A 21,779-nucleotide genomic window follows, 5' to 3' on the forward strand; every position below is an offset into this window, starting at 1 on the left:
CCCTGAACCCTCAAAGCTCAGTACTACCCCATACAGCTACCCTTTGCTAAGCCCTAAAAACCCCATACTACCCCTTACCACAACCCTTCCCTGAACCGCAAAAATGTTCTACCCCTTATCACTATCGATCCTTGAACCATAAAATTCCACACCACTCTTTAACGTTGCCCATCCCTGAACCCTAAAAAACACCATGCTACCTATTAATGCTACCCATCTCTGAATCCTAAAACGCTTCCTACTGATCCAGAATCTTTGGGCCCACTTTCTTACCATTTGTCCTTTGATGGACCTTTATTTTCCGCCTGAGAGATGATGGGAGTTAGCATTTACATCAATTAATTTCAAGTAACAGTGTAAGCCATTTGGCTACACAATAAGGACCGGGAAAGGCCACGTTGCACATTGCTGAATAAGCCTTTTAGTTAATGCTCTGGCTCTCCATGTTCTTCTGTCAAGGTCTTCTTCTAAGGTTCTTTCTCTCTATCACTAGTACAGTAATGTTTTTATTCTTCCACTAACAAAGCATGTGAATACCTGCAAGAAATGGAATGATAGCAGAAAATGGAAAACAGTATTTTATGAAGCATGAACAATTATAACCCTAAAATGTCAACTTAATGTGTTAAAGCAAGGGTGCACGTTAAATATGTGGGTGCATGTTTAAACACAAGTAAACATAAAATACTAGTACATTACATTCACATTACACATGGCATACAGTAAATCTTAAATTTATATGTGTCAGTATGTCTAAGAATTACATATGCAATACATATGAAACATTAATGCACACATTACATAAACTTTTGTCATTTCGAAAGTAATCGCATTTTACATATATACGAGGATGGTGTCTATTCAATCATCTAAAGAGTAAATGTTATTCAATGTTTCCATCATCCCCTTTGGTATCGCTTTGTTCGCCCTAAGTTGGCAGGGTATGCCCAGACGTGGATCCCTTGCTCACTTTGCCACTGGATTCAAGATAGCCTGGCTGATGAGGGTTATGAACCCGAAACCGGTCCCAGGATGCTTGTTTCCGGTCCAGGGAAGACATGGCTTGGTAGTTCGGGCTGGACTGTTCCCATGAGGCACAGGGTCAGACTGATTTGCATATGGCCATGTCTGAACTGGGGTGGTGGAGTGAGCTAAAGAATGATGATGGATTAAACCCAGATCAGTTGACTGGGGGTGAGTGTTTGATTTGCTCAAACGCTCCGTCCATCATCCCCTTTGGTATTGCTTTATTCAATGTATTAAAGCACACATTCTGTGAATTGAATTCATCTTTATAATAAATAGATATAGACTAAGTAATGATGGTTCATTAATATAGTTTGAGTAAATTCACTAGTCCTACAGAAAAAGCATTTTAGAAATATTGTCCAATGCAACACTTATTTTAATATGGTTTGACCATAGAAGAATCATGTGCTAACTGCACATCCATGTCATGTATCGGTTATGAAATAGTGACGTATTTGTGGCATGCAAGGGTGGGCAAAGTTGAGCTGCACCACTATCCCTTAGCTCTATCCTTCTGTGAACCCTAAAAACCTCCTGATACCCATAGCAGTACCCTTCCATGAATCCTACAAACCCTTAATGCTACCCTATCCTAAACCATAACTCTAACTGCCCCTTAATGGAATCCTTCATTGAACCCTAAACACCCATTACTACCTCTAAACAGTACTCACCCCTTAACCCTTTACCACCCTGTAACACTCTCCTTCCCTGATCCCTAAATGCCACTGCGCCTGCTTAAGGCTACCCTGCTAGGAACCCTAAAACACCCTTACTTCCTTAAACCCTAAAAATTCCCAAATACCCATTAACACTACCCTTCCATGAATACTAAAAAACCCTTACTACCTCTTAATACTACACGTTCCTGAACCCTACACACTCTCACTAAGGAACTTTGCCTGCTGAAAACAAGGGAGTCTAAGAGTGAAATACAGGGAAGAGATGGGAATCAAATTACTGATTACCCCGGTAATTCCTCCTTTCTAAGGTGACCCTCAGAGTCCCACTTGCGATCCCTAATATTTCTAATCCCACATCTCTCCTCGCAGTTATTAGTATCCCCAGTATCTGGATCTGTGGGAAGGTATTACCGGGTGATATCAGGGACGTCATTATAAACCCACTTAGTAGCTTTGAGCAACACAGAAAAGTGTACTTTCAAAAACGTTTTAGAAGAACTTTTATAGAGCATGAGAGGAAGCTCCAAAATGCTATATTCTACTGTTTGTGTTCAGTGGAACTGAGGTACTTTGCCATTTGGGAGCAACGAGCACCGCCTGCCCCACTATTAGTAATTTCATGATATTACTGCAAATTTCGAGATAAATGTGCAATCATTGTTTGTTCTCTTTTTCCACAATTAGTGGTGTAAAATTAGGACAAGCTTTTTGTATCTGATCTGGTAGTAAGTGGCATGAAATACAGTACCTTTCCCTTAAGGCAAACATACCAATAAATATACTCAAAACCACTGTCCACAGATTTCACTGCATTTTTACAGCTTCTTATATATTCAAAATGACTTCCAAGTAGTATGTCAGTGAATGACAAAATAAACTATATATTTGTGCATGACTATTCTAAAGTTTTTGTTATAATGACCTATCTGGGTATGGTAAACTTCTCTTTTTAGGTCTTGCCTGATAGAGTGCATGCGTTGTCAATTGTAAAATATTTTGTTTACCTACAGGGGGCTTAGAGCCCACCCATTGATAACTATTGGTTGGCTTCATTGTCAATGTAATTTCCTTTCTTCTATTTGGTCAGCGAGTACTGGCTTCACAACCTCTTTAAGTGTTTGTCCCTCACTTGGAGCATGGCCCAAGTACTACTTGCTTGTTCGATGTCGTTTCATTGCTTGGGCTTTCTGAGCTACTCTTGTCTTGTAGTTTTATTACTCTAAAAGAGTGCAAGTGTTTGCAAAACACCGGCCCCCCTATCTCGCTCAATCTTATAGTTTTTAAAATGCATATAGCACAAAATCGGCCCGAGGGCATTCAATCGCTCTAGGTGAGCACCAGATTATGAATGAATGGACAGAGAATCCGGGCACTATTCTAGGCACATGACCATCTACCAACGGCTTCTACTATAAAGTAGGTCACCAGAGTGAGAAGGAAGGACAGAACTGATTTCTTTAAAAAGCCGACCAAGTGACTAATTTGACAAGGAGTAAAGCCAGGTTTTAATATGTTTTCTGAAAACGACCTCATTTTCAGCTAATCTCGAAGAGAGAGTGAGCTGATTCCAGGCTTTAGCTCACATCATTGTATAGAATCTTCCTCCTCTAGTCTTAAACCTAAAATTGGAGATTCAGACGAGATTATTATTGGTTGATTTTAAAATCCTGTGAGTACAGTAGCTTATGAACCGGTCAGTAAGATATTTCATACCTCTTAGATGAAAGGCTCTAAAAAGATTAGTCAGGGATTTAAATAAAATCAGTTTATGTACTGGTAACCAATGGAGTGTCCTAAGCCCCTCGGATATGCAGCTCTTACGAGGGAGCTTGTGCACCAATCTCCGTGCCGCATTTTGTACCACTTGAAGGTTTTTGATTAAGTTTTTTGAACTGGGGGGCATGGCGTGGCAAGATGGCCGCCAGGTCGTGAAACCCGTAAGCTCCCTCCATGGAGCACTAAAATCCTACTTAATGCTCGCCCCAACCACACTATACTAACACCTGCAATGAGACCAGAGGACCTGGAAGCTTCTTGGGTGCATCTGCAGAGACCCTGGTGAGGCTGTATGGGGACAGCCCTGCATTGCTATACTCCTCCTCGCCTGCTCTGGTGCCCGGTGCTGTGACTGAGAGCCACGCTGGCCTGACTAGTGCACCCGCTGGTGCAATCACCGATCTGCTGGTGCCCAGGGATTGCTTGCCCCCTGGAGTACTGCACTAGTGACTGTCACCGACATCCGAGGACTCCTGGCCCCCTCCTAGGACAGCCTCTGCCTGGCCGACTGCTGCGGCCCAGCGGTGGACAGAGCCTGTTGTGTTTGAGCAGCAGAAGGAGGCCATTGCTCCTGCGGAGGGAGTCCTGGGGGCCCCCGCATTGCCAGCCGCTGCAAAATGCATGGTGCGTAAGTGAGCACCCATCCGCCCGGCCATTTCGCTTGCGGCCTGCGGGGCAGGAGGGAGGCCGTTGCTCCTAAGGAGGGAGCTGCTGTACCACGGATGGCAAGCCCTCACATTTTGGCCCCTGAAGCTGTATTTTTGTTTAACTCTTTTCATTTGGTATTTTGCATATATTCAACATTGTTACATTAATAGTACACATGTACCGTACGTCTTACATGCGCCTCTTTTTCTCCACAAACATTAACATTATGGCATCATTGCATGTCACATGTGTGGTTACATATTCAGGCTTATACATCAGATGGCCTTAGATACATAACAGCCTTTTCTCCTCATCTCAACTCTTCTCCAATATTCAACCACATACCTGGGTGTCCACTTATATTATTCTATATCAAGACATGTCTACAATTTCGAGGTAGGTATTATCTTTCACATTCCACAGCTTATGCCTTGATCTTATTTTGATGATTTCCATCTAACCCTACGTTAGGCTTTACTTAACATCCAGAGGATGAGATAATAAATAAGTTTTCAACGGGTCCCATATATATTTTGGGCGTGATGTTGGTGGGAGCAATTCCGCATATGTCAATGTTTGCTCCTGCCAGAATATCAGATCTCGGAGCCACATTTGTAGCATCATTGTGCGACCTGGTGCAGACTAACCTCCTCCTGGGGGGCCCCCACACCGCCGATTTCTGCGGCTGGCCCAGAGTCAGGCCTGATAGGGAAATGGGATTGGTGCGGACCGGTGGCTGAGTGCCCCACCCCGGCTATATCTCATCGCGTGTGGCCCGCTGAGGCCCAGCCAAATTCATTACAACAGTTGATGCTCCTCACCGGCACACACTGATCTTTGCAAGCCCCTTTGCCTCACCTGGACAAATATGGGGCGCCGCAAGAAAAACATGCATCCCTAATTGCACTATTCATGCCAAAGGTTTCTTGCACCCGAGTTCGCTGGGCAGGGGGCACATTTGAAAATCCCCTTGACTCTGCAGTGGACTGTGCCAAACACTGTTGTTGGTAGAACCCGGGGGCCTCGCTGCTCGAGACGCGTGGCTAGGTTCTGACCTATCTGACTGAGATCAGCTGTGACTCCTCGTAGAAACTTGGTTTGCATATAGCACCCCTGGACCTGGCACTTCTCTAGGCTCTGTGTTGTTGCGCAAATCTGCAGAGCTGCGGCCTTCCCCAGCCATCGGGGGATACCTGGAGATTGACGGCCTTGAATGCAGGAACATCGGGCACCTATTTTAAGCGACCCCTGACTGGGAAGATGTGGCTCGAGTTGTTGCCTGGGGAGCAGGAGGTGTGCCACAGATGACCCCTGGTAGGGGTTGCAACTGACCTGATCAGCTGGACCCACGTGAGCCCTGGACCCTGGGGGTTGCTTGACTGGTGCTGCCTGTGGTCGCATTCCACACAAAGGTAATTGAATGGAACTCTCTCTGCCCTGCCCCGGCCTTGTGCCCCCTTCTGCCAAGAGTCCCACAAGCTCATTATTAATGATGGGAAAAGACAAGGGGGCCAAGATGGCTCAAACCCACAAAATTGAACAATACACGGTATCCAGATCTGAGATGATATACTCAACCATGACCAAGACCGAACTGTTGACACAATGACCCAGGGGACCACTGCGGCTGAACTCCTGGTAAAGATACGGGCTCCCGAGTTGCCCTCGAAGGAAAGATTGACACAGTGGCCATCAAAATAAAGCATCTGCACCTAAACCTACGCAAGGTTGCAGATCCCACCGGTGCGGTGGAGGATGAAGTGAATGCTCTGAAACGTGAAGTCAAATCACTAAGGGCTGCAGTTGAGGGACTGAAATGCAGTGCCACACAGGCGGAGGAGTGCCTGGAAAACGCTGAGAGGCGCTCCATGCACAAAAATATATGCCTGGTAGGTTTCCTGGAACAGGCTGAGGGTCCTTCTGCCGAACTTTGCAGAGAGGAATGGGTCACAAAAACCCTACGGCCCCTAAAACAATCTCATTTGAGCACATAGGACACTGGCAGTGGTGCTGCGCCCGGGGGCGACCTCCCCGAGCAATGATAGCTTGGCTGTTCAATCTTCGGGACCGAGACGCTATCCTACAACATGTGTGCACTGCCAGGCCCTCAGATACAAGGACAAACAAATCATCTATCCAGAATACACACTTAAAATACAGACTTTACGAAATAACATTCTACCGGTAAAATGAAAATTACGAGAACGAAACATTAACTAAAGCCTTTTCTCCCCGCCAAATTGCGCATACAGTTTTATGGCCAGGTGCACTTCTACAAAACTCCACACCAAGTTCTGAACTGGCTCAATGAAGTGGGCCAGGGAAGTACTAAAGATGCACATCGTGACCAAGGGTCCCGCACGGGCCTGGTGCTTCGATCTGGCCGCAACAGGTGGACACCTCGCAGGGACTTGGACAGAATGAGAACATCAGGAGGGGAACAGTTTCTTGTCAGCTCAGATGGAACGCTACCTATGAAGATCCCCGACTTGATGGACGGTGATGCTTTCTTGCAGATCCGAATGGTGCTCAACACCCTGAGCTACAGCACAGAGACTAGCTAGCACAAAAGGAGCCCTGGGTGAGTCTGTGGGCACACTTACTGATTGTACTAAAGTCATACTTCTTCTCAGCTTGCCATGACTGTGGCTGCATGCCTTTCTATTTGTGTTCTATGGTGTGGCGATACAGATTCCGACTGAACTGAGGTGATTGGGGCATCTGGTATGAGACTTGAACTATAGCATGAGTTATCTTAGGGGTTAATGGCAATTTGCCTGGCTCACTTAGATAGTCAGGATATACATACAGCCTAACACTATCATTGCCTATTTTACACTGTGTGGGGGGTGGATCAGATTCTTGCACTGCTCTGTGGTGGGGGCTGGCAGTGGACCGGCCCTAATGCGGCCCGCTGAGTATCCTCGGTCTTGTGGTTCGCAGGGACTTAGATCCTCTACCTGGTTCACACTTAGATTAGTTGAAGAAGGGGTGGGAAGTGGTAGTGATATGGGGCGGTGACCAGTCCCCTTTTGGCCATAGGTTCAGCTGAAAGGTGCTCTGAACATTCTGCCTGGAGGTGGGGGAATTGGGGGGATTTGAAGATGTTGTTTCATAATTCATAGTTATTGTTATATTTTTTATGTTCTATGAGACACGCTCTGAATGTCTGTGCCTTTTATTCTGCACTGTATGCATTGTTATGTCCTGGTGGGAGGGCTTTGGACCTGGTTACTCATTAGCACAGTAATAATGGGTCACAAATACAAATTCATCACATAGAATGTGCGGGCCTAAATAACCCTGAAAAAAGCCTTAGGGTGTACGCCTTTCTCATGCGGGACCAGATGTATATCGTATTCCTTCAAGAAACATGTCTTTGGAGCGACTGCATCCCAGCGTTACGACACAAGTGGCGGGCCATGAATATTCCACCTCATACTCTGGATTTGCACAGGGAGCCTGTTCTGCTCGATTTTCCCGGCCTTCTTGTGAGGAAAAGATGATTAAATGTGACTTCAATCTCTTACCATTCAAGTCTAAGGGTTAGAGTAGTGAATGGAGCCTATTTACTAGGCACTTCGACATGATCCTGTGCTCTTCCCCATAGATCAGGGCTTGCACACATAGCCTAGGGGATAGATTTGTTAGTATTAGGGATAACCTGTCCTGTAGTGAGGGTATTTCATGGAGCTGTGCTGAATTCAGGCCTGGTAGGCCTCAAACGGGAGAGACTCCATCTTTCTTTCTGCTCCGGCAGCTTGGGATGCTTCTAGGTCAAATGTAATGTTTTAGTTATGAGGTGTTATTCGCTTGGAGAGAACCGGTTCAGGCCGGCCCTTATCGAAGGATTGTATTTTTCTTCATGCCGAAGACACTACATCAGGCCGGCCGGCTGGGAACGTGTCCTTGGTACGGGGAGGTACAAGAATTTGGTGGGCGGCAGGTTACAGGCCGGAATTTTCCATGAGAAAACGCACCTCTATATTAGTGAAAGTCTGAGGCAGTTACATGTTCAGTCCGTAGGCGGCATCTAGCCGTTAGCAGTAAAGCTACTACTTATTCCAGGGAAGACAGACGCCATCTTGAAGGCGGAGAAGAACCGAGAGACAGATGCTCTCCTAGCAGAATAGCCAGAGAGGACAGAGTAGCCGATAAGGAAGAGGTCCCAGTGACTCGGAGAAGGGTGATTCCAGGCGAGCCGAGGCACAGACGAGAAGGGAACCTAGATGACCACTGAGTGCAGGCTACATACTACTAAGGTGATGTCGACCCTTTCTTATTAGAGTGTACAACTTAATCTTTCACTTTTCTTTGCAGGTTATGTGTTATATTGTAATGTTATGTGATTGCGTATGTAATGAGTAATAAAGTACCCAGTTTGTAGTGAACCAACATGTGCTGCGTGTTCTTGTATGAGAGGGTAGCCTATTCTTCTAGTCAGCTGCGGCTACATGAACAGATGTTAACCCTGATCAGGTAAGTGGTAACTGAATAAGGGAAAGAGGAGCCCCTCGAACCTGAGAACAGGCTATGCTTGAACTGGCAATCCTTGTGTGATCTGATGAATAGTGAGACTGATTCCCTTTTTGTATGTTATGGTGATCATAGGATGAACTGTCGTATGAGACTGCCGTCTAGGTAGAGAGGTCTGGATTCGTATAGGATCGCGAGGCCGCCACTTGTGATACTGTCGTATGGGCAGAGAGGTCTGGATTCGTAGGGGATCGCGAGGCCGCCACTTGTGCTGAGACTGCCGTCTGGGTAGAGAGGTCTGGATTCGTAGGGGATCGCGAGGCCGCCACTTGTGATACTGTCGTATGGGCAGAGAGGTCTGGATCCGTATGGGATCGCGAGGCCGCCGATTGTGCTGAGACTGCCGTATGGGCAGAGAGGTCTGGATTCGTATGGGATCGCAAGGCCGCCACTTGTGCTGAGACTGCCGTCTGGGTAGAGAGGTCTGGATTCGTAGGGGATCGCGAGGCCGCCACTTGTGATACTGTCGTATGGGCAGAGAGGTCTGGATCCGTATGGGATCGCGAGGCCGCCGATTGTGCTGAGACTGCCGTCTGGGTAGAGGTCTGGATTCGTGTGGGATCGCGAGGCCGCCACTTGTGATACTGTCGTATGGGCAGAGAGGTCTGGATCCGTATGGGATCGCGAGGCCGCCGATTATAAGAGGTCTTGGTATGTATAGTAGGAATTCCCTGTCCTTAGGTGGTAGATATATGTGGTTGCACTATTGTAAATAGGCCCTAGGGAGGGGGTAACGTTCTGTCTGGGTTAGTGAGGCTCTGATGAGCGGGTTCTATCTGATCCGAAAACCCATGCAGAACATTTGGCGTCACGAACCGTTTACGAAACCTGTGTGCGTTGTGGTTGTATCGTGTTTGCTTTCGGCGCGTGCGTGGTTTCGTTTGTATATTATTTCTTTATATTTGTGAGTGTAGTTTTTTTTTCTTCTCTCTTTTTCTTCTTTCTTCTTTCTCTTTTTCTTTCTTTTCCGAGATGTTTTCTAGAAAGTCGAAATCTACTTTTAAGTTGCCCGTTGATATTCCCGGCTGGGATTCAACGCCTTATGAAGCCTTAGCCCGTGAGTGGGCTGATTCTACTGGTTTGAGTGAGAATTGGAATTCTTTTTTGGAGCTGGCGGAGCCGGCTAATGTGATTACTTGTTTACAGAAGGCGCCGGTATCTAAAGGTGATGAGCTTCCCGTTTTGGGGCGCAGAGGTTGGATTGTTCTGTCTGCGTACAGGATTCTGCATGAGAGGTTGTTGAAGTTGCAGAAATCGCATAAGGATGTGGAAGCGAACTTTGTTGAGATTCAGAATGCTCATACTTTGTTGCGGTGCCAAAATAAGTTGCTTGCTGACAAACTTAAGACGTACCAAACTATTGCCGAGAGGGCGGCTGTGCGAATTGCTCGTTATAAATACAAGAATCGTCGTGGTCGGGTTTCGACGCGAAAGGTGCGTCTGGTCGTGGCGAAAGCCGGACTGGATTGGAATCCTGATGAATGGGATGGTAATATCTGGAACTCGAGTGATTCTCCTTCCTCGGGTGAGGAGTCTGCCAAGCGCGAGTCCTCTCGCTCTGGCCATGATTGTAAGTCTGCTTCTTGCGCCTCTGATGGTGCACCCCGTGATTGCGCTCGCCCTTCGAGCGGGGTCGATGCTTCCTCTACGTGTACTGGTCGAGCTCCTTCTGATGCTCGTCCCGCGGTCTCGGTGCATCCAGTTTTTCGGCGGAAATTGCAGCAGGCTCCCGGTGCTCCGAATGGTATTGCTTTAGACTCTCTGGAGGATTTTACTCAACAAGAAATTAGTGATATTTTGCAGCGATTTCGGCAGCGAGCTGGTGAGACCTTGCTCACATGGATGGTGCGCCTTTATGAACTGGGCGCTGCTGGCATTATGTTGGATACTGGCGATTGTTTGAAGTTTTGTTCCTTGAGTTCGGATTCTACTGTACAGGATCATTTTCGTAACTTTAATGTTGGTGGTCAAATTTCTTTGCTTCAATTGGCGACTGAGGGTTGTAATCAAAAATATCCTACTGAGTCTGACTGGCCTGTGAATGACAAACCGTGGTATACTTTGCGCGATGCTGCGCAACGTCTCAAAGAGGAGGTGATGAAAACGGCAATTTTTCTAAATACTGCTGACAGGTTGCTTGATGGTTTCTTGACATCTTCTGTGCGGAATCGTATTATTCGTTCTTCCCCTGTTGCTTATAAGCAGGTTATGATGACTTTATTGATTAATCAGACTGGTAACATGTTATCTGTGGTGCTGGAATCGGTACGCCAACTCGGTGAGTTGGGTGAGTGGTTTAAACCTGAACGGCAATCCCGGCCTGACACTCGTACTCCTGGTGATAATAAACTTACTAGACGTGATATGTTTTTTGGTCTTATGGCCGATGGTGTGCGGAAGGAGGACATTGATGGTGAGACTACTTCTCGTTTGTGGGAAATGTTTCGCAAACGTGGCTTGGATCGAAAGGAGGGTGCCCGGCGTGTTCGGACAACTGAGTGTGATCGTGGTTTTTCTGACGGTAGCGGTGATAACGACCGCCGTGGGCGCTCTGATCGTCGTGATGATCGCCGTTATGTACGTGATTTGTCCCCCCGTCATGAGAGAGACAGGGAGAGAGAGGGGGAAAGAGAGAGGGGGAGAGATGATTATGTTAACAGCAGACGTAGAGATGATAGGGATCAATCCCCTGAGTTGAGAAAGAGAGAGGATCGACACAGATTGGCCGATCGAAACCCGCAGTACCATGCAGAGAACAGGAATCCATTTCGTAATGGAGATGGATATGAACAGGAGGTATCGATACCTGGGAAACGTGAGAGTCTTTATCCTGATTTATCCTGGTACACAGAACGCAGTAAAACTGACTAGGAAATAGGTCAAGCTCCAGTACACAGATGGGCTCACAGAGATAATAGACCCTATGTAGATATTGATATTTATTGGAGACATCGTAATATCCAAAGGGCCCGAGCATTGGTAGATACAGGAGCGGAGGCCACTCTTATTCATGGAAAATCAAAGAAGTTTAAAGGTCAGCCTTTTACAATTACCGGATTAGGTGGAAAGGAAACTCCCGCAGTTCAAACTTTACTTGAAATGAGAATAGGTAGAATTCCTAGAAAAGAATACTCTGTATTAGTGGTGCCACTCTTAGAATTCATAATTGGAATTGATATTTTGAAAGGAATGACTTTGCACTTAGATGATGGATGTTACCAATTCGGAACTAAACATTATATATCGTCCAGGCCTGTACGGGTTGGTCGTTTAAGAATGCCCCCCATAAAAGATCCCCAGGCGACAAAAGTGGTTCGTCAGAAGCAGTATCGTATTTCAGGGGGTCATGAAGAGATTAGTACCACTATTCAGGAGTTGGTGGATGCAGGAGTTATAACCCCAGTTACTTCTGCTTGGAATAATCCTGTTTGGCCTGTACGTAAGAGTGATAATTCTTGGCGCATGACTGTTGATTATCGAGAATTGAATAGACACACACCCCCTTTGACTGTTGCAGTACCGGATGTTATTACCCTAATCGAAAGAATCCAAAAACATCCAGGTACATGGTATGCGTCCATTGATATTGCTAATGCTTTCTTTTCGATTCCGATTGCCCCTGAGTGTCAGGAACAATTCAGTTTTACGTGGAACGGGCGTCAGATGACGTTTAGAAGTCTTCCCCAGGGCTATGTGCATAGTCCTACGATATGTCACCGGCTGGTGGCAGAGCATTTGGCTGAGGTACCGGTTCATCCGCGAATTCAGATATGTCACTATATTGATGATATTTTGATCCAAGGTGAAACACAAGAGGAAGTTCAGACCCAATTGGACAGAGTCATTGAGTGCCTGCGTGAGAAAGGTTGGGAAATCAACCCGGATAAATTACAAGGTCCGTCCCAGGCTGTGAAATTTTTGGGTATTAATTGGCATGAGGGGCACCGAGAAGTGATCCCTCAGGTTAAACAGAAAATTCTTGATTTTGCAGTTCCGAGGAACAGGAAAGAAGCCCAAAGCTTCATTGGTTTGTTTGGTTTTTGGCGCCAGCATATTCCTCATTTGAGTCAAATATTGGCCCCTTTGTACCGTGTCACTCGTAAAAAGAATGCATTTGAATGGGATAAACCACAGCAAGATGCGTTCAGTCTGGCAAAAGAAGCAATTCAGCATGCTCTGGATTTATGGCCTGTATGTGATGGTGATGTGGATTTGAATGTGTCTGTACAAGGCCTTTATGCCAATTGGAGTTTGTGGCAGAAACAAGGCAAGAGTAGAGTACCGTTAGGTTTTTGGACCAAAAAGTTACCTGATGCTGGTGAGCGGTATACACCTTTTGAGAAACAGTTACTTGCATGTTATTGGGCTCTGGTGGATACCGAGCAATTGACTTTGGGACATGATATAGTTTTGCGACCTGAAATTCCTATCATGCAGTGGGTTATGAGTTCGCCGAAAACTCACCGAATTGGACACGCTCAAGAGGCGAGTGTGATTAAATGGAAATGGTATATACAAGACAGGGCACGTGTGGGACAAAAAGGAGTTGCATCTTTGCATGAGCAGGTGGCACGGGCGCCATCGACTGAGACTGAGAGTGAATGTTCCGTACCTTTAGTACAGGAGTCTCCTGTTAAGTGGGGTAGACCTTTTGATGATTTGTCGGCGGAGGACAGAAACCATGTCTGGTTTACGGATGGTTCAGCAAGGTTCATAGGGACGAAACGGCATTGGAAGGCAGTGTCCTATAATCCGATCACACAAAAATTGCTGACTACAACTGGTGAGGGTAAGAGCAGTCAATTTGCTGAACTCTATGCTGTTTATCAAGTTCTGAAACAAGAGTTACCTGGCACATGTCATATTTTCACCGATTCTTGGTCTACTGCCAATGGACTGGCAGTTTGGTTACCGACTTGGCATTCCCATAGTTGGAAAATCCATTCAAAAGAACTGTGGGGAAAAGAATTATGGCAGGAGATTTGGGAAATGCTCCCACAGAGTACTGTTACAATCTTCCATGTGGATGCTCATACCCCGATAGACTCTCTTGACAAATTCTTTCATAACATTGCAGATGAGAAATCTAAAATTGCTGAGGCAGTGGTGGACAGGCAAGATTCTGATATTGCGGGATTGGCGAAATGGGCCCACCAGAAAGCAGGACACTTTGGAGAGAAAGCCACTAGCAGGTGGGCTGCTGATCAAGGAATTTATATTCCCCTAGATTTAATTAAAAATGTTATTCTACATTGTCCCATTTGTCAGCATATCGGGCAGCGCAAAGTGCCCCAAATTGTTAAAGGTCATTTACATCGCGGGAAATTACCCGCTCAAATTTGGCAGATTGATTACATTGGTCCACTTCCTATGAGTAGGAATTGTCAATATGTTTGCACTATTGTTGATACATACAGTGGCCTGTTGGTGGCCCTTCCCTGTAAGCAAGCTACCCAATTGAATACTATTAAAACAGTGGAATTGATTATGATGTATTATGGTGTGCCATTCCAAATTCAATCTGATAATGCATCCCATTTTCGTGGAAGATTGGTACAGGAATTCTGTGTGGAAAACAATATTGAATGGGTGTTTCATATACCATATTATCCACAGGCCTCGGGTCTTGTGGAGAGGTTGAATGGCCTGCTGAAAGACCAATTACGTAAATTAACAGATGACAAGTATAAGAATTGGCGAGACTTTTTGCCTCAAGCGTTATTGATTTTGAATAACCGTCCTTTTCTAAATGCTGAATCCCCACTTATGCGTTTGTTTCCTCCGAATGTTGATGCTAAGCCCAATGAAATCAGAGAGACTGTGATGTACTGGGAAATTACTCCCGGAGCTTTGGCTCCATGTAGAGCGACCCCAGGGTCGGCAGGTTTAGACTTGCATGCCATGGATGACACCGTTATAAAAAGTAAGGATCGAGTCATCATTGAAACTGGTGTTGGTGTTCATATACCAACTGGAAATTTCGGATTAATCGCCCCTAGATCGGGGCTGGCTGTAAAAGGCATTCAGGTGCTTGGAGGAATCATTGATAGTGATTATCAGGGAGAGATTAAGGTGCTCCTGCTGAATAGCAGTGAGGTTGACTTACTGATACATCAAACTGACCGAGTGGCTCAATTGCTAATAATGCCTGTTTTCAGTGGTGAGATCACAAAAGGCACTGCCCCAACGTTGCTAACTGTACGAGGCCAGAAAGGTTTTGGCTCCACAGATAATCCTGGGGCCAGAGTTTGGGTGCAGTCGCCTAAGAATCCCCCTGAGCAAGCAGAAGTCATTGCAACCGGTCAAGACAACACCATTTTAGTTATGAGACCAGGGAAAGATAGCTGGGAAGCAGTCCCGGCTGACAAATGTTACTTGCGAGAATGAATAATGCTTGTATTTGATTCTCTTTCAGATCATTCTTTGGACTGTTGCTGCAGGATGTGTCGGCGTTGGACTCCTTTTGGGCTGGTACGACGAGAGAGGAGGGATCCCATCAACCCGGGCTGAGTTGAGAACCCGAGTGTCGCGTTCCTTCGCTGCGTGGGATTCGTCGTCGAACTTTTGGATTACATTAGCCAAACAAGTAACTAAAGCCCCTCATTTCTGCTTGACACCGATGAGATCGGTGACGGACATTCTAGCGACTTGTTTAGTTGCTGTCCCTGCTTCATTGGAGACTTTGACTCATATTTTTAATATATCGAGTGCTCGCCCCAATGTTCTTCTGGGCGATTTTCCTGCCCATGAGTATTGCCCCTTGTGTACTGTACTGTCAGACCCGATACCCCCCATCCAGTCCCCTGTCTGACATGCTATTAGACGCCCAGGGTGAACGTAGGGCTATCTTGCAAAATCGAGCGGCCATTGATTATCTTTTGCTTAAACATGGACACGATTGTTCTGATTTTGAGGGTCTTTGTTGTTTTAACTTGTCGGATCATACAAAATCCATTCAAGCTCACATTGATAAACTACATGACTTGACAGAAGAAGTTAGAAAACATATTGACCAGGGCTGGTTTGACTGGCTCTTTAATTGGTTACCTGATTTGCATATGTTACGTCAGATATTAGGAGGTATTCTGATTACTATCGGCATTTTGATTTCTATCTGTTGCTTTATTCAGTGTATTCCTTCACTACTTCAATTCTGCACACCTGGTACTAGACATAGATCAGTTAGTCTTGTTTCATATTATTCTTCCACAGATGTTAGTTCTGTTTAATGAATGTATAATAGACTGAAGTCAAGGGTGAAATGTTCTGCTCGATTTTCCCGGCCTTCTTGTGAGGAAAAGATGATTAAATGTGACTTCAGTCTCTTACCATTCAAGTCTAAGGGTTAGAGTAGTGAATGGAGCCTATTTACTAGGCACTTCGACATGATCCTGTGCTCTTCCCCATAGATCAGGGCTTGCACACATAGCCTAGGGGATAGATTCGTTAGTATTAGGGATAACCTGTCCTGTAGTGAGGGTATTTCATGGAGCTGTGCTGAATTCAGGCCTGGTAGGCCTCAAACGGGAGAGACTCCATCTTTCTTTCTGCTCCGGCAGCTTGGGATGCTTCTAGGTCAAATGTAATGTTTTAGTTATGAGGTGTTATTCGCTTGGAGAGAACCGGTTCAGGCCGGCCCTTATCGAAGGATTGTATTTTTCTTCATGCCGAAGACACTACATCAGGCCGGCCGGCTGGGAACGTGTCCTTGGTACGGGGAGGTACAAGAATTTGGTGGGCGGCAGGTTACAGGCCGGAATTTTCCATGAGAAAACGCACCTCTATATTAGTGAAAGTCTGAGGCAGTTACATGTTCAGTCCGTAGGCGGCATCTAGCCGTTAGCAGTAAAGCTACTACTTATTCCAGGGAAGACAGACGCCATCTTGAAGGCGGAGAAGAACCGAGAGACAGATGCTCTCCTAGCAGAATAGCCAGAGAGGAGAGAGTAGCCGATAAGGAAGAGGTCCCAGTGACTCGGAGAAGGGTGATTCCAGGCGAGCCGAGGCACAGACGAGAAGGGAACCTAGATGACCACTGAGTGCAGGCTACATACTACTAAGGTGATGTCGACCCTTTCTTATTAGAGTGTACAACTTAATCTTTCACTTTTCTTTGCAGGTTATGTGTTATATTGTAATGTTATGTGATTGCGTATGTAATGAGTAATAAAGTACCCAGTTTGTAGTGAACCAACATGTGCTGCGTGTTCTTGTATGAGAGGGTAGCCTATTCTTCTAGTCAGCTGCGGCTACATGAACAGATGTTAACCCTGATCAGGTAAGTGGTAACTGAATAAGGGAAAGAGGCAAAGGCGTAGCAAGAGCTTGTGGCGCCCGGGGCTATCCCTCAGATTGCCGCCCCTGGGGGGAGGGGTGATGGGGAAAAATGACGGCAAGCACTTGAAAGAGGTCCGAGAGACGCGTAGTAATCGCTGCTAATAGTTACCTCGATCATGCAAGTTACATGCACATACATGACACGGTCCAAAGCTACACAGTTGAATACACCAGTGACCGGCAGTACAAAGGAGAACACACACACTGCTTGATTTATCTGGGGACTCAGAAAAACTACATGCGACATCCATCAGAGAGCTGCGTGAACAATTACAACACGAAAGGACTGCATACCCCATATCACCTCTACATGAAGTTAGAATTTTTGAAATCCTGTTTTATGCTGCTAAAGTTTTGAGAAATTTCAATTTTATGCTGTCTGAAAAATTTTCCAAGGTAAGTTTGTCTTTACCTTCCTTACGAGTTTTCATTAAATTCTGCTATGTGCGGTAACTCCTGGAACCACACTTATTGGACTTATGAGTTTTGGAATGAGAATCATGTTCCCTTGATAAATGCTTTCAGGCCAAATCTACTGATATCTATCAGGAGAAAAGCAGAAGATGGCATTTAGGTGCAGTAAGCAGCAAGATCTGAATGTTAGTCCTTATTACTGGGGGAATAACCACTCGTAATGAAGGGTATAGCAACAACAAAACAACAAAAAATTCAGAATCCTTCCCTTCTATCCCTCCACTACACTTTTTCAATCCAAATAACAGACTAACATGTCCACTACTCAAATAAATGTCCTATTTCACTATACTAATTCGCCACTAATCCTTTATGGGTTTCGGAGTAGCGTGCTACTCGCCGAAAAAGCACATTAACACCTCAACAGGGGTAGCAAGCGCTATATAAATGCAAACCTTTTTACCTCTTCTACCCCTTCGGTATCCTTCTTAATCCAAATAATTGACTAACATACCTACCACTCAAATTATTAAAAATGACTTGCATATTTCACTATACTACTTCACCACTAACACTGTACGGGTTCCAGAGTAGTGTGCTACTCGCCGAAAAACGCTTCAACCCCCCCATCAGAGGTAGCAAGTTCTAGATAAATCCAAACCTTTTTTCCCTTCTCCATATCTCCACTATCCTTCTCAATCCACATAATCTGACTAACATATCCACCACTCAAATTACTTTCAAATTTTCACTATACTAATTCACCACTAATCATTTATGGGTTCCGGAGTAGCGTGCCACTCGCTGAAAAAGCGCTTCGATGCCTCCTTATGGGTAGTGAGTGCTATATAAATGCAATTACAATACAATACAAAAAATAATTGCAAAAGTGCCATCAACACCCTCAAGCAACCAGGCAAAGGGAAACTATGCAACCAAATTTAAACCCATTCTTCCAAACTCCCGACCTTCACAAAGAACGTTGGTCCATATCAGTGTGTCAAAGGCAATATTGAAGCTACATGAAATCAACCACATCTGGCCCAAATTCTGGGTTAAGCTAGACTTTAGGTTAAAGTTGTTAGATATATGAGGTGCTGCACCTCGGCCTCCTCTTAGATATGTTGCAGCTTTGTTCCAAACCACAGAGAGCAAATGCTGATTATGCCAGAAAACAGAAGCCAAGGGGTTCACAGGAGGAGCCCGAAAAAATTGAAAGGATACTAGCAAATAAAAGCAAAAATCCTCATGTGTGCATGGGAAGCAGTTAGAAACACACGGGAAAATGACTTAAACCCCATTATTATTCACAGAACAATATGGACCTCACAGACCTCCCCAGTGCCCAGCTGGCAATGTCCTTCTGTGTTGTAGTGCGACGTATCTCAGGCTGAGGCGGGCTAGACTAAGGTAAGAAGCCATGGCAGGAGTAGAGTTTTGGCTTCTCGTGGGGGCTGGGCTTCTCAGTAAGACTGGGTGGGGGCCCAATTCGGTTAAAACTGAGTAGAGACCAATGCCCCTATGCCCAGACCTAGGCTAAACCTTTTTTTCCTTGAATTGTTCTTGAAATCACTGCAGAGATGCAGGCTTCAAAACCGGTGACGGATCATACTACTTACTAGTGGTACAGTTTAAGAGCAACAAAGCATTATGGGGAAGGAGGGACGCAGTACTTCACATCTGCAAGTGACCCTTTGACATCAGTGACACCTTCATCAAGTCCTGCTTTTGTGACAAACAGAACTTTGCTTTCTGCTGTTCTAGGATCCACAGAAGCAAAATGGTCTTGGCTAAAAAGCCAAGAATGGATGAAGGTGTCACTTATGACAATGGGCGGTTAACACGCTTACTACTTTCATAGGATTAGCAAGATAGGGTACCATCTTACAGATTCTTCCACTGATAGCAGGCACCTGATCACATAAAAAGATCCCGAGACGGAAGCACCGTTTCTGCTCCACTGCACCACTTCCCACAGACTTAATTAAGATCATTGCGAATTCATGATGTGATTGTGAACCCAGACCAAAGGGTACCCCCCCCACCCAAGCTCTCTTCAAACGGAATACAACTGCATGGGCAAGTTCTCTGGCTGGGATTTGTAAATTTTTTTAATCTTGAAATACGCCATTGGCTTTTCTAACTGGGATATTTTTTTAGCCTGAAATGCAATGTCATTCTTGCACAGCTTTTTAAATTTTGTAAATATGTTAGATGCGCGCTTTTTACATGTTTATGCTTTTAATTAAATAATAAACTATTACTAGTCACTTGAACTGTTCATAGATATGACTGGATAACATGGATGCGCTGTCCTTGGGCTCTGGAAAAAAACACACATATACACACACGCACACCACACATACACACAGACACACACACACACCACACAGACAGCACACACACACAGACACACACCACACACACATAGACACACACCACACACAGACACGCACAAAACAGACACACACACACATACACACAAACACACACCGAGGTTAGTAGCCCTATTGTGCAGGGTTTCTAATAACATTGCACTGAACTAATGTTATACATGAGTAAGACATCTTAGAATGATGATTTCGCGTTTCCTGCTGCAATCATTTGAAGGGAGGAGACAGCACAATGCTACACCATCCAGAACGACAGTAGACATCACCCCCGAAGCAAAATGTCACACAACAAACATGCACAGAAATATTCTTGCCACACATTAACACCTCCAGAATCATGCTTTCGTGATACAGTGGAAAAAGTCTTTGCATCAAGAATTGCTTTAAGTTCCCCCAAGGACATACGGCCAGTCAAAAATGTTCTGTGATGCAACCCCTGGGGCCTCGTCACTTGAAGGGAGCTCTAGGGCTGGATCAGTAAACATTATTATCTGGCATTATTCGTGTGCCCGGTGGTAAGTTAATGCAGTGCTTAATATGAGCAACTGTTTTCATCGTAATATCTATGAAAGTGGATTTGTGGCGGAGCCTAGGTGATGATTCCACCCCTCTGAAAACGTTCAGCTAGCTCCTGCTGCTCTCCTCTTTCTTACCTCACTCACTTCAGGGTCTCACACTATGGCAGGCAGGGATTGGTTCGAACTTCTTTCACTTCTGCTGCACTGCAGCAGCCAGCAAAGCAAAATCGCCCAGCAGCAGCACTGCCACTGCCCCAGGCCAGAATTGACTCCTCACGAGAGCGCGTAGTGGTGAAGCGTGTGACGTGTCACTGCTACGTTCTCATCGCAAGGGCTGGCCAAAATGTAGCCCAGGGCCCTCATTGGTAGCGCTCGCGCGCTACCAATGACGGCCCTGGGACGGACCAACAGTCAAGCAAGTTTTCGCACAAACAACGCGGGACGTCGCGGCGGCAATTTTGGCAACACTGCAGGCGCACTGACTGACTGGCGCAGCAGTTACAACAAAAGCAAGCAGGTCAGGACAGGTGCGCGCTGCTTGCACTTTCAAACTTTAACAGCCTGGGCCGTGCGCGCGGCACTGGTGGTCCGTTGCGGCTGCCTTTAAAATTTATTTGGGGACACTGACGCTACAATGACTGATAGTAGTGTCAGTGAGTGTCCCCAAATAAATTATAAAGGCCGCCGCAACAGGCCACCTATGCCGCGCGTCTGCCCCCAAAATAGTGCCGCCTGGGGCGGACCGCCCCCCCCCTAGCTACGCCACTGACAATATACCCAACATCTCCCATGGAGGCCGAACGGCAACCTACACCCTTCAACCATGCTGTCTGAAAGGGCCCCAGGAAGTCGATGTGAACTAAAGATCTTCACAGCCTCATCGGCGATATAAAGCGCTATATTCATTCATCAATGCAGTACAATACAGTACCTACATACCCTTCCTAAAACTATCCCCTGAAATGTGCTCGCATTCCCTGCTCTAAGGTGCTGAATCACTAAGAATCTTGCCAAAAAAAGCATCTCTGTGCCCTCTTTCCTCTCCCCCCACCCTCTGACGGTTTATTATATTCAATATTTCGATTTTTATATCCTTCAATATGAGAAGGGTACTGCACTGCCTCAGCAACGGGCATGAAGTGTAAAATGAACTATATATTCAAGCACCAGGGATAGAGAGAACCTGTTGGTTTTTTTTCAAATAAACATTCCACTCGCAAGTTAGAAAGTTCTAGAGGAATCAATAGTAGATAGTGTTATGAGCTATTTCTCATTATGCTTTGTCTGGGAATGGAAAGTTCCATGCCAGCTGCTTAGTGTGAAAACGCCCACCAAAAACGCTGTCCGCGATTAGCTGCGGTCTGTGATACATTGAGGGATGTCAGAGCCCTCTTTTTCAGACCCCACCTGCTCTAGGTCCACATACAATAGTCATATTTAAACAT

The 21,779-nt window shown here is 45.7% G+C and overlaps 1 protein-coding gene across 3 annotated transcripts in view; it reads left to right on the plus strand.

The window, feature by feature from the left end:
• The window catches only part of SLC11A2 (solute carrier family 11 member 2), a 475,484-nt gene that overhangs the window by 21,813 nt on the left and 431,892 nt on the right, over positions 1–21,779 (plus strand). The window lies entirely within an intron of this gene.

Source organism: Triturus cristatus, chromosome 4_2 (genome assembly GCF_964204655.1).
Source record: "Triturus cristatus chromosome 4_2, aTriCri1.1, whole genome shotgun sequence".
In the NCBI taxonomy this organism is placed as follows: domain Eukaryota; kingdom Metazoa; phylum Chordata; class Amphibia; order Caudata; family Salamandridae; genus Triturus; species Triturus cristatus.